The 4,542-nt window shown below is 30.8% G+C and overlaps 1 non-coding gene and 1 pseudogene across 1 annotated transcript; one reads left to right on the forward strand and one right to left on the reverse strand.

Annotated features, from left to right (window-relative positions):
* Positions 1-2,896: 2,896 nt before the first annotated feature.
* Positions 2,897-3,029, reverse strand: LOC126031514 (small nucleolar RNA SNORA51). Its single transcript, XR_007503360.1, has one exon. It is a non-coding gene; the product is annotated as a small nucleolar RNA SNORA51 (small nucleolar RNA).
* Positions 3,030-3,517: 488 nt separating this feature from the next.
* On the forward strand, positions 3,518-3,707 carry LOC126033584 (uncharacterized; annotated as a pseudogene).
* The last annotated feature ends 835 nt before the right edge of the window (positions 3,708-4,542 follow it).

Below are 4,542 nucleotides of genomic sequence, written 5' to 3' on the forward strand. Positions count from 1 at the left end.
ATTAAAATGTATTTCTTTAGAATTAAGATTTAGAATTCCTTTAAAATAAGCCTTTTTAATCATTATTCAACAATTAAAGAAAAGATTTTCTGAAAATTAGCATGGTCTTTTATCATCACATGAACATAATAAAGTAATGGAAAAATATTTCTCATATTTAGCATATTTTAAGATCTCTGATATTTAACAGTTTAGAATAATTTTATGGTGGGTTTGGATTCATTGCATAACTTCTATTTAATAATTACATAAAACAAGCAGATATATTCGGTAAAGAACAATTAGAATAGGGTGTCAACATTCTTGCTTGGAATGTTTTTTAGAACCTGGAAATTTGGAAATAAAAAAGATATGTTATCTATTATTATCCAAAAGCAGTTACAGTGCAGCTAGATAATAGGAGGTATAGAGTAATTCAGAAAGATAGTAATCTTTTCCCCTCCCTATTATCCATGCATCACCTTTTTGATTGATCAAAATTTAGTTCTTTTTTCAGAATAAGTGTAAATTAAGGGGAACATTGAAGGAATAACTCAAATAAAGACCAATTCTTTTAAACACAACTCTAGTGAGAAGATAAAAGAATTTGTGGAGGATCATACTTTCAGATTGTTATTCCTCCCTAAATAAAAATCCTTGTGGAAGATGTGATTATCAAAACCTAAAGTGTGGATGGTTGAATGTAGGTGAGCAAAAATGGACAACTCAGCTTTGATGTGATGTGTCCTGAAATTGACCACTGTTTGATCTATATTTTATAAATTATTAGTTGATATAGTTATCAAGTATTTTATCAAATATGTATCAAATATTTTATCAATGTTTTATTATTTTTACTTATTCATCAAATATTTTTATTATTTTTGATGATTTTTGCCATATGTTTCAAGTTTTGTAGTTCAACCAATAATGATGAAATATGTTTTTAAAGAAGCCAGTACCCACCGAGTTCCTGTATATAACTCTGAATCTATCAACAATAATAAGACTCATACAAATATATATGTTATTTAAGCTTATAATACATATATGTGTGTGATTTATAATATTAACCTGTATAACAAAGTGGTAATAATTAAATAAGCATTGTACTGGAATATAAACAAACACACAGATTAAAGAATAGAATTGAAAATAAATTGAGAGAATTGAAAATCCAGAGATAAACCAACTATATGGTCAGTTAATCTGTAAAAAATCAAAAACAAAAACAAAAAAAAAAACGAAAACAAAGAAACAAGGGCTGGAGAGATAGCATGGAGGTAAGGCCTTGAATGCAGAAGGTCAGTGGTTCGAATCCCGGCATCCTATATGGTCCCCTCTAGCCTGCCTGGGGCAATTTCTGAGCATAGAGCCAGGAGAAACCCCTGAATGCTACCAAGTGTGACCCCAACCCCCCAAAAAAACAAAAAACAAAAAAACAAAAAAACTAAAACAAAAATCCCTCATCTCTTCTTAACACCATGCACCAAAAAACAAATAAAAATGGATTAAGGGCCTCAATGTAAAACCTAAATTCAACCTATACATAGATGAAAACATAGAGAATATTCCATGACATTGAATTTACAGGTATTTTTTTCTTTCTTTCTTTCTTTTTTTTTTTTTTGGTTTGGGGGCCAAACTCAGTGACATCCAGGGGTTACTGCTGGTTATGTGCTCCTGGCTTGAAGGACCATATGGGATGCCATGGAATCAAACCATGTTCATTCTGGATCAGCCACCTGCAAGGCAAATGCCCTACCACTGCACCACCACTCCGGCCCCAAAACTACAGGTATCTTAAAGGATAAAATATTAATGACCAGGCCAGTTGAAATACATATGAACAAGTAGCACTATATTAAACATAGAAGCTTTGTGCCTCTTAGAAACTAACGATCAGAATACAAAGACAGCATATAGATTTGGACAAATTGTTCACCTACCATTTATCCAATAAAGGGTTACTATCTGGTATATATAAAGTACTGGTAGAACTTTACATGATTTACCTTTCTTCCAGCAAACTTCCAGGCTTAACATTTCAGTACCAGAAGAACTTAACGAATAATACATTTTCATTTATCACTGTGATTTTTTTGACATATTACTTCAGTTCTCTGTTACTATCTCTCTTAGAATATATTTCCCAGTTGCACCGGAATATTTTCTCTGAAATAAGAGAATATGCAAAAGTATCGTATAATAAATGAATGTTCCAGAGTCTCCAAAGTAATTTGTATACCTGAATGAGAAGAAACTAATACTGGAAAGAACTGAAATGCCATGAATGTAGTGCACCAATTTTACATTATCACATAGGCAGGAACTAATCTATTCATTTGTAAGATTTGCAAAATTAAACTTAACGTTTTTTTTATTTTTAGAAAGACACATATTAATATTATGATGAAAAAGTCCAAGCAGGCCAGCAAAAATCACAAAGCATAACCAATTTTCAGCACTGATATAAATTTCTCTTTGTTCTCCTGCCTGGCCTTTCAAAAATCCTGTAAAAGTCAGTTTGGGACCATAGTGATCACTTGTCTAGTTCTTACAAATCATTTGCTTAAAAGAGTGAAAATTATCAGGCAGCTGCAGCAGTTCAGCTTACAAAAAAGACATCGAATGTCATTTTCAAGGTAAGTATGCAGCTGTCTTCCTGTCACTTAAGGATTTTAAGACAAGTCTAATTAAATGTCTACCTAAAAGGGGTGGCAAAATAATTCTTAGCATACTGATGAAATTTGTCGTAAGACAGCACTCATAAAAACACAATTCTGCTTCTAGCTGCAAAACTGGAAAGTTCTTCTTATATGAAGTAATTATATATATTTGCATATATCAAGCATATAAAACATCCATACTAATTCTTGACTAATATGATGGTAGTTCTAAATAATACTATTTAATTTTTTGTCCCCCCATTCATAATACAGACCAGGCAAAGGGCCTGGTTTGAGGTGTATATAGGGAGCATTTACTGAACCTCCTCTTTCTATACAGTCAGTATAAAGAACACAGCCTGTGGTAAGCATTGGAAGGCCTTTTCTTTTCTTTTCTTTTCTTTTCTTTTTTTGATTATTTTATATATATAAAAAAATACCTTCATCAGTGCAACATTCCCATCACCAATATCCCAAGTGTCCTTCCTCCCCACCCCACACTGACCTGTACTCTAGACAGGCTTTCTATTATTTAATTTTCTTTCTATTATTAATAGAAATTATTAATAATTTTCTTCCTATTATTTAATTTTTAAATAAAGCTTTCTTTATACGTAGAAATAGAAGTTCCTTCTGGATGGAGATGTTGTATACTTCCTAAATGAACAAGAAAATTTTTGTGATCTTCTGAATTAAATTTGGTTCTTAATTCTTTGGTGTCTAACATTTCCTTTTTTGTAATATGAGAAATTTTTGAAATATTTAAAATTTATTTTAAGTTTAATTAACTTTACTGACTTTTCTGAGTCACCAGATAATTTTTGCATAGTTTAAGATGCACATTTATATTTAAAATGTAATATGTTTATATACTTACCTGGTAGGGGAGATACCATGATCACGAAGGTGGTTTTCCCAGGGTGAGGCTTATCCATTGCACTCCAAATGTGCTGACCCCTGCGATTTTCCCTCACCAAAAAAATGTAATATGTATATATAAAAGTGTATAACTTTAAAATTTTTTATGAAATGTAGTATGAATAAACTTTGTAACACATAACTACAAGTTGATTTTCACAGTGTACACATTATTGTGTGATGACTAAATTTTTGGCATAGTTATTCACTATATGTTAGGTAGCTGTCTCTGTTAGAAATCTATTTACTGGGGGTGGGGTATATATAACTATTTATTTAGCAATTTAGTACATTTTGCCATTCAAGTTAAGTTAAATTATAAATTGTAATTTTTAGGATGCTACACTTATTAAAATTTGCATTACTTAACTCATTTGTTAGTATTTTCATTGTGGCTTGCTTTAGTCAGATTTACAGTTTAAATAAATTGTACAGATTAATATATTTAGTATTGCATTAATACAGTCCTATGGATTAAAATTTTATTTATTGAGCAAATGCTATATTATAGCCTAAGGCAAGGCAAGTGTGTTTAAAGCACACTATCATGTAACAAAGATAAGAAAAAAATGGGTACACGAAAAACTTATTGTTTAATTTATATGGGAAAGAGTTTTTAGTCATAGTGCCTCATCTGATAATGGGTACTTTCCTTGATATTTAAATGTGAAAAAAAATCTGGAAAATATTTGAGAGCATGCTAAAGTGGGTTTACTGACATAACTTGTGCTCTATTGCCTATAAAAATTGTGCTGGACATCAATATAGGGACCTTTACCATTTTTTCCAAAATTTGCATTTCCAAAACATGGTTTTGCATAGAAAGAAAATTAGTTAGTGAAATTTAAAATATTTATTACTGTGGTACATATACACAATGGAATATTATGCAGCTGTCAGGAGAGATGAAGTCATGAAATTTTCCTATACACGAAATCTATTATGCTGAGTGAAATAAGTCAGAGAGAGAGAGAAA

The sequence above is a fragment of the Suncus etruscus genome, chromosome 1 (genome assembly GCF_024139225.1).
Source record: "Suncus etruscus isolate mSunEtr1 chromosome 1, mSunEtr1.pri.cur, whole genome shotgun sequence".
In the NCBI taxonomy this organism is placed as follows: domain Eukaryota; kingdom Metazoa; phylum Chordata; class Mammalia; order Eulipotyphla; family Soricidae; genus Suncus; species Suncus etruscus.